This window comes from Gossypium hirsutum, chromosome A01 (assembly GCF_007990345.1).
Source record: "Gossypium hirsutum isolate 1008001.06 chromosome A01, Gossypium_hirsutum_v2.1, whole genome shotgun sequence".
NCBI lineage: Eukaryota > Viridiplantae > Streptophyta > Magnoliopsida > Malvales > Malvaceae > Gossypium > Gossypium hirsutum.
The window spans coordinates 18015156-18029213 of record NC_053424.1 but is presented as its reverse complement, the minus strand read 5'-3'; the positions used below and the strand labels follow the sequence as shown (position 1 = coordinate 18029213).

At 31.5% G+C, this 14058-nt stretch overlaps 1 pseudogene; it reads right to left on the bottom strand.

The window, feature by feature from the left end:
• Positions 1-7542: 7542 nt before the first annotated feature.
• Positions 7543-9992, bottom strand: LOC107917659 (ammonium transporter 2 member 5-like; annotated as a pseudogene).
• Positions 9993-14058: the final 4066 nt, after the last annotated feature.

The following is a 14058-nucleotide window of genomic DNA, read 5'->3' as shown; positions in this document are numbered from 1 at the left end:
AGTAAAGCATGCATGTAAACGGATAACAGTCAACCAGTCATAATCGAGTCTGAGCTCTTAACAGAATCAGTGTATGCCTTAGCCCACTCAGAATAGTATCAGATACATTTGGGCCTTAGCCAATACAGACATACATGCATATCAATCAAAACAGTAATACCCACTAACCCTGCTCACTATCTCCGTCCAACCTAACATACCATGTGAGGATAAAATCGACCTGCACACCAAGTATGGAGATAGAATCAACCCATCCAACCCTACACACCAAGTGGTACCGTACATGACACGTATCAGATATATGCAGCATAGTTGCCAGATGATAGGCTAGTAGCCTTTCAGCCTTCCTTCTCTTCAACAGCAAACCTAACTCAATGCAATGCAACATAGATAATAGGGTATGCTCATGTGCAGATATCAAATCATAACATCATCAAATCAGAACAGATACACATGCTTTAATTATCATGCTTTTACATACATCTTAGTATCAAATCAGAGTATAGGGGTCTAAGTAATGCTTACCGACCCTCAGGTTACAGTTGACTTGGGCGACCCGTGCAACCTTGCAGAATATTTCAAACAAATCAGGCTCACACGTCGTATGCCCTGCCCGTATGGGCCTACACACCCGTGTGGCTCACACGGCCTAGATTGGCCTTGCTCGTATGGATCACACAGCCTGGCCCAAGATCCCACACGCCCGTGTGGTTCATCCGTGTGACCTACACACCTATGTGGCCCACACTGTCCAAATGGTCAAGTTCGTACCTCACACATGGCCTTGCCAGCCCCATACGCCCATGTCCATCGTGCTTGCGTGGTGTGCGCACGGCCTACTTCGTCAACCACACGGCCATGTCTCGCCACATGGCCTTCACACGGGCAATCCACACACCCGTGTGGTGTCAACAGTAGCGTTTTTGGCTTTCGTCGAAACGTGTTTTTAGATCGATTAGAGTACACACTTGGTTTCGATTGAAGCCTAACGCAATCTCGAGCACTCTAGAACCTATATTCGACAATGTCAAGACCCATTTTAGTCACTTAAACAATTTTTTATTGAAACTACACGAGGTATTTCGCCCTAGAATCGTTAAATTTCTTACCTCGAGCGAAAACCAGTGAATACTACGTGCTAAAAATTCGTTGTTCAGGAACGAAGAACAGTCCATTAATTAGTACCTAAACACCCAAAGAAAGTTCCCCTTTAATCTCTTAATCAAAATGATGTTTACGAACGACAAGCAGAACTTACCAATGAAGAGAACGTCAATGAATCGCAGAAGCCCGTTAATACGAAATCAAAACAAATGGGAGGAAGGCAAGGGAAATTTCAGAAAAAAGAAAAGAAAAAGAACGTGGAGAGGGGAAAAATAGAAGAGAATTTCGGCAGCGAGAGTTCTTTCGGGGAAACTACTCAGAAAAATCTGATAAACCCTACCATTTCAGTGTTTTAGTTTACCTCCAATTCTATCACGACCTCAGTGGCAAAAATAATGCCCAAGCTAGGATTCGAATACAGGACCTCTAGCATAAACCCTTGCCACTTATCCACTAGACCAGCAGGCCCATTCTGTTAAGTTTATACCAATAATTTCCTATAGGCCCGTTAACCAAAAGCCAAACTTTACTTTAAAAAAACCCAAAATTTTGCCCAATTTGAGACTTAAACTTGGGACTTCCCTAACACACCCACAAAACACCTAAACACAAAAACAGACAGATATTATGCAAATTCATGCAAAAACATATTCAGATATTTTCCTATGCTACAATTCCACAAAAGTCAAAATTACAGAAATTTGGGGCATTACAATAAAAGAGGACTAGAAAGGTAATTATACACTTATTACAAAGCTTTGACAGCATGTGTGTATAAGAAATAACAAAATTAGCGTGAACAAGAGGTAAAATTAGAAATGAAATAAAACCTAATAGTTAAAAAAATTAGGATGTAATTGAATATCTAGACAATTCTTCAAAATTCTCAGCCAAAAACACTATTGAAGAACCCTTAAGAAGCTAGTTTTTCATATTTTGCTACATGTGAGTTCAATTCTTTCTCTTTTCTTAAAATTTTTGTGTTTTAAGACTTTTTCAATAAGGTCCAACTACTTAATTTCATTATTTTTTTGATTTTATGGATAATTTTGAAAGTTACCAATGATGAGTTCTAGATGTTTATGATGAATTAACATCGATTTGAAGTTTTGATTTTGTTATGTGATGATTTTATCAAGTGATTTCAAGGGAAATTGATTTTAGGACCAAATTGTAAAAAAGATTAAACCTTAGGGTTCTGTATTAAATTCTATTTATCAAAGGCTTTGTAATATCTTAGAATATTTAGATAAAATGTTAATTGAGAAAGATTAGCTTATTTGATGGGCTAATTGATAAAGGACTAAATTACACTGTAAAAGTTAGGGTAATTATGTAATTTCAAAAATTGAAGGGTATTAATTGTGAAGTGAATTAGAATTGAAAAATATGCTAATGAATGAATAATTTTATAATTTAGATGAAGAGCCCGTAGATCAACGAGAAATTGAGAAATTAGCAGAATAATCCCTAACTACTAGAAACTTACAATTTAGCTTAGATAAGTTCGTATAGTTAAATTCTAATGTTATATGTTAACTGATAAATGGTATTTTGTATTTATTTGTAGCATTTTTTTGAAAATAAAATTATTATTGAATTTACGAAATTGAATTAAGTGTTCGAAGTGAATGGAACACAGGATTGAGTACAATCGTTCAGTGCCAAAGGGGAATTGACGATAAAATTACCGAAGTAAATCGAGGTTCAGCATTTGTTGCGAACTCTTGTGTTTTCTTTCCATTTAGCTCTCATGAGCTTCAATCAACTCATAGGAGTTTCAGTTTAACCCTTCTGGGTTTCAATTCAGCTCTTTTGAGCTTCAGTTTAACCCTTATAGGTCTCCGTCCAACTTTTATGAGCTTCCATTTAACCCTTACGAGTTTTCATTTAGCACTTATGTGCTTTTGTACAGCCTTCGAGCTTCTATTTACGATGTACTCAAATCCGTAAAACGTTCTTCAATTTGACAAGGATTGGTAAGTGTTATATGGAATTATTGTGGAAGAATTTAAGTTATTATTGATATTGAGCTCAAATAAGTGAATTCATCAATCAAAGCTGTGATTGGCATGAATTGTTTGTGAAATGATTTACCTAAATGAATTATTATAGTATGTTCAGTAAGAATTATGTTTAAAACCAAAGAACTTACTAAGCTTCATTAAGCTTACTTGTGTCGTTTAATGTTCTTTTTGATTTTCAAGAAGTTCGAAGGATTGGATCAACACATTAGTCACACTATCTAGATTGTTCTTGTAGATTTTTTTATTCATTCCATGGTTTATATGGCATGTATAGGTTTGGATTGTAAAAGAACCAAATTTTAAAGTATGGTTGTGAATGACATATATATAATCTGTATGCATGTAATTAGTAGTAGATTTTGGTAAATCTATGAATGGAATTATTTTGGTAAGTTTAGATAAATGAGTTTTGTGATGTTATATTATGTTTAAAACATGATTTTTGGCTTGTGTTGATTGTTTTTTTGGGGTTATTTGATGTATTGAAATGTTGTGTATAGGTTGATATCAAAAAGGGTGAGAAAAGTGGCCTTAACATGGCCTATTTTCTTCCACACGGGCGTGTGTATCAGTCGTGTGCGACACACGGCCTGGCACCTGGGCATGTAGCTGTGTCCCCTGCACCTTAAAATTTGAAATAGAATGCCCAAGTTTTTGCACAAGGCCTAGCACACGGGTATGTGATTGGCCGTGTGACCTAAGTCAGAGAGTTACACGGGTAAGAACACGGGCTGGGACATGGCTGTGTGCTTCACATTGAGTGCCCACACGACTTAAGACACGGGCGTGTCTCATGGCCATGTAAGCCACACAGTCGTCCACATGGGCGTGTGTCCCCTGCTTCTAAATTTTTTTTTAAGATTTTGGGAAAAATTCCTTAAGTATCTAGTTTAGTCCCGATTCACTTCTAAGGTGTATATTGGGCCTCAAGGGCCCATCTAAGGGACAATATGAGTGTTATATAATTGATTCTTTATATGTATAATAAAGGTTGTGAAATGTTCGCATTTAATCTGTAAAGTCTGATAATATTCCATAACCCTGTTTCGGCGATGGATAAGGGCTAAGGGTGTTGCAGATTTTGTGATGAAGCATGTAGAGATACATGTATCGTGAGTAATCATCTATGAAGGTGATGAAGTATTTCTGACCTTTCACATCTATATCTAGACAATATATATCAGAATAGATGATTTCCAATATGGTCAAACTCCACTTGGCACCTTTCTTTAACTTGTTAGTTTGCTTGCCCTTAATGCAATCTATACAAGTATTGAAATCAATAAAATATAAAGTATTGAGTACCCCATCATTTACTAATATCTTATTCCTTTCAATGGAGATGTGTCCTAATATCTAGTGCCATAAAATAGAGGAATCTTCATTTATAACACAACGTTTAGTACCAGTTTGAACGTGCATAACATTATGAGTGCCATTATTTTGCAAATTAAGATAATAAAGGCCATAAGATAAAACATCATTTCCAACAAGTTCAGATTTATAAAATAAACTAAAACCATTGCTTGAAAAACTAAAACAATACTGAAAAGGTGCAAGTCTTAAAATAGAAACTAAATTTCTAGAAAAACTGATAATACAAAAAGTCCTTTATAAAATTAACCACTCTTAAGTACTAATTAGCATGTTCCAATTGCTTCCACATGTGACTTCATTTTATTTCTTGAATAGATATGTCGCTCAGCTCTTACTAGTTCCCTCAGGTTTCTTAATCCTTGTAAGGAATTTGAGATATAGATTGTAGAACCAGAATCAATCCACCAAGTGTTATAACTAACATCAAACAAGTGAGATTGATTTACCTTTCTTTCAAGACAGCTCTTAAACTTGACATAATCCTTCTTTAAGTGTCCATTCTTTTTACTAGAAAAAACACTTGGACTTTTTCTTTATGTCAGTTTGGGGTTGCATTTTGGCCTTCCCTTTTGTTTGGCTTGGACTGTCTTCTTTCCTTGAGTAACTGTTAGTGCACTCTCTCCCATCTCCAGTATGAGTCTAGCCTATTCCTGATCAAACATGGTCAAAAGTTCATTGATAGACCACTTATCATTATGTGTATTATAGGATATCTTAAATAGCCCATACTGAGGTGGAATAGTGTTCAATATAAAGTGCACCAGGAAAGATTCAGACATTTCAACCTCAAGTGCCCTTAATCAAGTTGCTAAATCACTCATCTTGTAGATGCAATCACATACACCTTTCACGATAGTGAGCTTCATTGATGTGAACATCATACTTAGGGTGATGACTAATGACTTTTGAGAAGTTTTGAAATGTTTTTCAATATCTATTAATAATTCTTGGATATTCTCATAATGTTCAATTGAGCCACAAACATTAGCATGAACCTTACTCTTTATGAACATGATACTTAAATGATTAGATCGCTCCCATTTTTCATAAAGATTATGTGGCTCAGATTTCCTTTTGGCATAGTCAATATCCAAGCACCCTAATTGGAGAAGAATACTCTCCTTCTAGAACTTAAAGTTCTCACTAGTTAATTCAGGGATATCTACTCTATTATTAGACATATTCACAGGTTGTAAAACGTCAAAATAAATGACCATACATGCTTAACAAAAAATTGAGGCAAACATAAATTATAATTTACCAATGTAAATTATGTAAATAATGAATCTACTGACAAAAAAATATTTTGTGGGCTGAATTTAATTAGACACATTTTATGATAGAATTATTTACTATACTTTTGATAAAAATTATTAAATTCATTTTCATAATTCCTCTGGGTAACTATGAAAAGTCGTACAATAATTTTATCTTAATAAATTATGTAATGGGATATAATACTTATGCTTTTTGTATGTGATTTTTAACTAAAGATGTTGTGACTAATCTTTAACTAAATAAAATTATGAAAATCACTTAGCTAGATATAAATCCTTAAAGTCATTACGTAACATTTAATGTCTATAAATCTTATGAGATCCTTACTACAATAAATAATTTAATTAATTTTTTGTGGTTAATTTTCTAATCAAATAAAATTATTTGGATCCCTAGACATATATTGTAAAGTTTTATTACTAAATACCTTATGCAATAATTCTAAAAATTTTTATGCACCTAAAAATTTTTATGTAACTAATAACTAGATAATTCACGTATAACCATTTACTTGAGGCATATAAAAAACAATAAATTTCTAAAATTTTTCACTCAAATCATTTATAGTATAATTAATTTTAGAAATTTCACTTTAATAAAATCCAATGATTTTGCACAAAAATTTACAATAAAAATTCTCAAAAAAAATAAAAATTTATTTTTAAAGAAACATGGCATCATTATTTTGAGAAATTTACAAACTTTTAAAATCGGACAAGGTAGAGATTAACCATGCTCGGATACTAAATGTAAGCAAAATAACGGTTTACAATATAGTGCAGCAAAAAAGATCGAACATAAATACCTCCAGCCATTGCCTGAACCAAATGCCAAAATCTAAATGTTATGACACCATTGTTAAGCACATCAAACTACCGGCGAGGTAATCAAATTTAACCGTACGAAAAACTAAAAATTGTCAAAATCTCTTAGCACTCGAAAACCTCACTAGATAAAATATTTTTTATTTTTAAATTTTTGGTGCTTAAAAACCTAAAACTTAATTGATATTTATAGTAGTAATTCCTCATAAAAAAAACTACCAACTACATAACTCACTATCACACAAATAAATTTATGAAAGTAATGAGCAACAAAAGTGGACAATGAGGTCATTCCCATGAACCAAAAAGCAATTCCAACATTATATTATAAAGTTAAAATAATAACTAAGAGCCATGGGATTAGGTTTTATATCATAGTAATGAATTTAATTTTGTTCATACAAAAAGTTTTATATATTTTTATCAATTGTTATGAACATATAGGTAAAGATATTTCTTTTCCTAATGTATTCTACACTTTGAATACTTTTATAATATATGTTTTCCATTTTCATAATTAAAAGATTAATTTTGGGTAAATATGTAAACAAACAAAATTACCCAGTGTATTGTACAATGTACAAACTAGTTTAACATAATTAAAATCAATATTCAATATGATATTTCAAAAGTTTTGAAGAATTATTTTCCATCACAATTATCATTAATAAAATTAAGTTTAATTTATTTTTTTAAAAAAATAAGTTGAAATGATAAAGTTAAAGTTTTAAAAATTTAAATGTCTTATATTCAAATCTAATCAAATTTAAATTGTATCATATATATATATATAAATAAATTATGCCCAAATTTATCGTATTTTATATTAATTTGATTGTAATTATGCGTATTAATTTAATTTATAGAAGATAAAAACCCAATCCCCAATCTGCATCTCCAATTTAAAGAAAAAAGTGCAACACAGGAAAACTTGTGAGGTATTAATAACTTACAATTACAAAGTCCATAGAAAAAAGAAAAGATAAAACAGAAGTCCAAAAACCCTTTATTGATACATCATATTTTTCTCTAGGATTATTGTACGTCTTCCTAAAAGGTGAAAACAAAAACAAAAGCATCTTATGATCATACCATTTCCATTTGACCACCAGCTTTGCTTTTGGCCAATTCATATTTAGGATCAAGCTTCTCCTCTTCATCACCCCAAATGGCATATGCTTCTTCACCGTGAGCTGCTTCATCACCAATCTCCATCTCCTCTTCAGACATCCTTAGAGGCATAAATATTTGCACCACAACACAGATTATGCTTGTACTCACAATGTTAAGAACCACCACAAACACCACCCCAATCAACTGAACTCCAATCTGTCGAAACCCGTCATGTGTTCTTTTGGTCGCTAGTCCGTAAAATAGGCCAATGTAGTGGCCGGAGGTACCGTAGAACAACCTGTTAAGCTTCGGTACGGCAAAGATGCCGGAAAGTATGCCTCCCAGGCTGCCAGCGATGGCATGAGTGTGAAGTACAGCCATGGTATCGTCCACCTTTTGAAACATTTCAGATCTTTTGTGAATAACCATCATGGTGAACCATGGAATTGAGCCAGAACAAAGCCCCATTATTACTGCTGCCCATCCTTGTACAACCCCTACATCATTTAATTTAATTTGCATCTTATCCTTTTCTTTATTGTGTCAACAAACTAAACGCATAGAAGTACCCCCTTTTACAAAGTCAACTGAGAAACATTATGCACGTGGATACGAGTTTTGGAATAAGCTAAACCGCTGAAATTTGACGAAAAATTTAATTGAGTACAATTCTTGAAAAAGTTTAATTGATGTTTTAGCCAAACTTAAGATTTATATACCCTTTTAACCTTTAGAATATATTTATATTGATTTTTTTTATGTTGAAATTTGTGCATCTAAAATGTGATGAAAGTACTAAAGAGATTCATGCAGAAATTAAGATTTAGACAGTATCTTGTTATCTCTCTTTAAAAAATGAATAAATTAAATTTTATACGTTACATTAGAGAATAAATTAATTTTTTAATAAAAATTTCATCAATTTTTAGGGTTAAAAATTGATCCCTGCACGTGTTAATATGATGTACACATCGCACTCATATGTTACTGTATTGTTATTCCGTCAAGCTCATCAATTTTTAACAGTACAAATAGATAAAAATTTTAACATAAAAAACTAATTTACAATTTAATCTAACATGTAAAAATTAATTTACTTATTTTTTGAGTAAAGTGAACAAAATGTCATCCGATTTTAAGGTTTTGTACTGTTACCCCTAAAATGCAACGTTATGTGTATGTATATAATTGTGGGAATACTTACCTGCAGCTGGTGTGATGCAGACCAGACCAGTGATCATGCCTTGAACAGCACCGATTACGGAAGGCTTTCTAAAAAACACAATGTCGAGTAGTAGCCAGGTAAGCAAGCTGGCAGCAGTGCAGATATGAGTGTTTATGACAGCCAAGGAAGCATCAACGCTGACCACGTAGGGATCTCCTCCATTGAACCCTGTCCAACCTATCCACAGCAAACCTGCTCCGAATAACATCAGCAGGATGTTATTGGGAGGAAATCTTTGCCTGTCTTGGGTTAGACGTGGTCCTACCTGTTACAACATAAATAAAACAATTCTTTCATTTCATAGCTATGCGTAAGAAATGGTTATGGTGGTTGATATATATACCCAGTAAGCAGCAGTGAATCCTGCAACTCCAGAAGATAAATGGATGACATATCCGCCTGAATAATCAATGATTCCCATCTTAGCAAGAAACCCATCGGGACACCATATGCTGAAAGCCGTAATTGTCTAAGAAAAGGTTAGCCAAAGTGGCACAAATAGCATCCAAGCATAAAAATTCATTCGTCCCAACAATGCTCCGGCTATCAGAACCAAAGTTATAGCAGCGAAAACGCCCTGGAAATACACCATTGTCGCGTTGGGGAATTTCCTAGAAACGTTTGCTCCATTAGATAGTGCCCATCCAACGCAAAGTTGGGTTTCCCCCAAAATGGAATCATCTTGTCACCGAACGAAAATCTGTAACCCCAAGCCGCCCAACACAAAATAACAAAGGCAAAAGCATAAAGCACCATGAAAGCTGAATTTACTGCCCATTTCTTCTTCACTGACCCTCCATAAAGGATAAGAAGCCCTGGAATGCTTTGAAGACCAACAAGAGTAGCTGCTGTGAGTTGCCATGCATTGTCACCTTTGTTCATCCAGTCTGGGCTGGCTTGATCTGGGTTTAGATTTGGAGGCATAGAAAACGCAGTTTTATTCATCTTTTTTTATCAACTTTCCGTCCCTCTGCAAAAGTATCTGACTATGGAAAAAAAACGTTATTTTCTCCCGGATTTATATAACAAGGAAATGAACCGTTTCGATTATGTCGATCACCTGTCATTACTATAGTATCTCTTTTGTCATTTTTTTTTAGACATTTATCCCCATTTCTTGAAGGTAGGCAACACCAGCAGTTCGAAATTCAATAGTTATTATCGAGTTGTCCAAACAACTGTAACGATGATTTCGAAGTAAATTTGGGACCGGATCCAATTTTGCTATATCATTGGATTGTCTGTTACTGCTTCATGCTTCAATGATGATATCAAAAGATTAATGAATTTTATTTTGTTTCGACATAAAACGACAAGATGTTCTTTTAAGGGTGCGTTTTAGTTGAAAATGGCAATGTTTGTTCTGCGGAGTAGACTGAATCAAGACCTTATTGCTAATCAGAACTTAGGAAGGGGAATAACTGGTTTAAACTTACATTACTCGGAGAAGCATTTATATACTTTAAATATGTACCTAATGAATATTTCTTTTTTTTCAAATTTATTAATATTGGTAAATTTTGGTGTATTGTTTTAAATACATAACAGGGTTGAATTCTACTCTCTTCAAAATCTTATATGGTAGCTTGCTATTTTTTATATATAATTCATTAAAAAAACAGTTAGTTTTTGAAAACTCACCTACTAATCGAATCTAAGTGTAATTGTTTATAATTAGACAGTATGAAATATTTGGATAAATATTATAATTAGAGAATCCCATTGAATTGGGTGTAAGTAGAGTAGCCAATAATACTTGTCAATTCTTAGAGCGAGGATGAGAAGTGGAGTAATTACATTCAAATTCAATCACCTCATGGCTTTTCAAACACTCGTATATGATTTAACTTTAAAAAATTAATTTTATGCAAGTTTAAATGATAAAAATTATATTACAAGCATGAACATGTATGAGTCTTTGAGATGATTATGGTAAAAAATATTAAAATTCTATTATAAAAAATAATTATTTCTATTTTATAAAGTTATAACAAAACCTTATATTATTTTAATCTTAAAAATTTATAAAGTTATGACCAAAAACTATATTATAAATTTTGTTACATGTTATAAAAGTGTTATTAACTACAATTTTAGACTAACATATTACATATGATGACTTAATTTTTGTTTTTATTACTTGTTTTCAAAAAATTTATCGTAATGATATTTTTTAAAGTAATTAATATTTTTTAAAAATAAATTATGTAATTGTGTAATTATAATTGGTAATTACAATTTATACTTCCAAACTTAACATAAGGACTTACGATGAAATTACACTCTATCAACCAAACACGTCTATAGAATTACAGTTTTTTGTAATTACAAGATAGTGTCTACCTTAGTAATTACATTTTCATTCAATTACTCTATGTTGTCCAAAGATACCCTTAATGGATTTAACATTTGTTATTTGTGACAAGATTGAAATTTTGAAAGTTGGAAAAGTATAGAGACTAATAATAATCAAAGTGGACAATTTGGACTAAATCTATAACTTTATGCCGATTATAAGACTAGTAGCAAAATTTAACTAAACATATTTAACTATTATCATTTAGGTCAAAACGAGAATTTTAAATGTGAAAAGTACTGAGACTAAAAATGATCAAATTAAAGTGTAAGGACCAAATCCACAATTTACGCATGGTTCAGGGACTAATAATAGAAGTTGTACTAAAATTCTTGATTTATGTATATAATAATTTATTATACATAATTTTTGGGTAAAATTATGTTGTTAGTCCTTGTAGGTAAAAAGACCAATTTAATCATTGTTAGTTTCGAGAGTAAACAATTAAGGGCAATTAATCAATGTGTTAATATTTTTTGTCAAATGCACATAATTTTTTATTAGACTTATTTAGCTTTCTAACTTTACAAAAAAAATCATTTTAACTTTTCATTTATTTTTCGCCTCTTTTGACCATTAAACTAGATCTTTTTGTCAAAATACCTTAAAATGGATGAAAATTTTGATGTTTGTTTCTTTTTCAAAAATAAAAGTTGGCATCTGTTAACTTTGCTGACATAGCATCCACGTGGCAGTCCACTTATATGTCACATCAGTAAATAATTATTTTTTAATTTTAAAAAAATTAATTAATTATTGATATGGTATACACGTAGGCTGCCACGTGGATATCATGCCAACAAAGCTAACAAACATTAATTTTTCCATCCATTTTAAGATGACTTGACAAACAATGCAAATTCAAGGATTAAAAGAGGCGAAAAATTAAATAAAAGGCTAAAATGATTTTTTTTTGTAAGATTGGAACACCAAATAAGCCATTATACATTTTTATTAGTATAGTAACAAATTTCACTCTTAAAGTTTACACAATATTCTATTTAATTAGATCTTAATTTAAAAAATTTAACCCATAACATTTACCCGAATATAGTTTTAATTCTAAATAAAACATTCAACTCAAATATGTAAAAATGTTGAAATTTTTGAAGAATCTCAATGTTTAAAATTTGATGTTTAGCTTAAGAGAATTTTGCTTTGAGTCTAATACCAAAGATATATAGATGCAAAAGCACTTCCTAGGATTATCATCTCAGCTGCAAATTCCAATCAAATCCAATTTGGATTCATAATATCAAACCCATACTTAGTTGAAGCGTTTCTGCTTTGGGTTTGATATCGCCCCCTTAAAATGTTCAAAAGATAGATCAAGGAAAACCTTCTCTATTTTCCAACAAATTTAATTTCATATGTTAACACACTCCAAATTTGATCTAAAATCCCCACCCAATTATTAGAAAGTTGTTTTTGCGCTCTGCCTAACCAGTTTTGACAAAAAATTACACCTTTGTTGATAAAAGATTTTTATTTGACATTTCATTTTTATATATAAAAAAAATTATTTTAACTTTTACGTCCACAAAAATAATCAACGTTCATTTTTTCATTAATTTTGAAAGTTCAAATAAATTATTATATAAATTAAAATTAAATTATGAGAATTTTTATGATGCTTTCGGCATCAAAAGGCATAAAAAAAAAGCCAATAATCAGGATAAGAATAGATTTCATTATGGCAAGAGGAACTAATTATCCCACAGAATTAGTAATAGATGCTCTACCTAATTACACGTTAATTGAAAACTAAATTAGAAAACAAATGTTCAAAGAAATTAGAGATTTTTTTATTCTGAACGGATTATCATTATGATTGATAATCTTGAAGTCGCTCAAAAATTGATTGTTTTGGATTTGGAAGATCCATGAATTATTATGCTTCGAAGAACTCAACGCATCATGTAATTGGTAGGGGAGTGGAAGATTAAACACATTCTAAAAAATTTAAATTTGGCAGCACATCGTCTTTCTAAAATTAGTTTGAGCTGAAAATCTAATTTACAAGTCATTGATGAGGCTACCAAAAAAATTTTAAATTTACTTCAAGTAGATAAAGCTAATGGTTATTTTATATAGTTAATGAAATTCATCTTTTCTTTAAAAAACAAAAGGGACTTAGGGCTCACGGAAAGGAGAAGCCGTTAAAAAGGAAAAAGGTTCACGGCATATCTTCCAAAAAGAAAGATACATTCAACCCACTGCCCGTCAACACTTGAAAGTTTTTATTTCATCAAAATTTTTTTTATCAAATTTGAATTAAAAGAATTAAATTTCAAAAGAAATTTTTGTTTTACTAAGGGAAGGGCCGAGCAATAAAATTCAAATTGATAGAATATATAAATATTAAAATTAATTTTTTTAAATTATAATTAAATTGAAAAAATCATAATTAAACATAAATGACTAAATTTATTATTATTCCAATTAAAATTATGTACAATTAAAGGAAATTATTAATTTTGTGATTGATTATCTTTAGTTGCCATTTTTCGAATTTGACAAAGATTAAATTGCTCCGATTTTTCTGAGGGGTCAATTTGCTTAATATTGAACTTGGGAGGGACCAGAGTGGTATTTTAAACACCCCTATACTATGCATAAGTTTTTTTTTTTAGTCATTGTACTATAATTCAATCATTTTTGGTCCTTATACTTTTTCGAATTATGAAATTTCAGTCATAACCAAACGATAGCCATTAAATTCATTAACATTTGTTATTCTAATATTTTATGCGA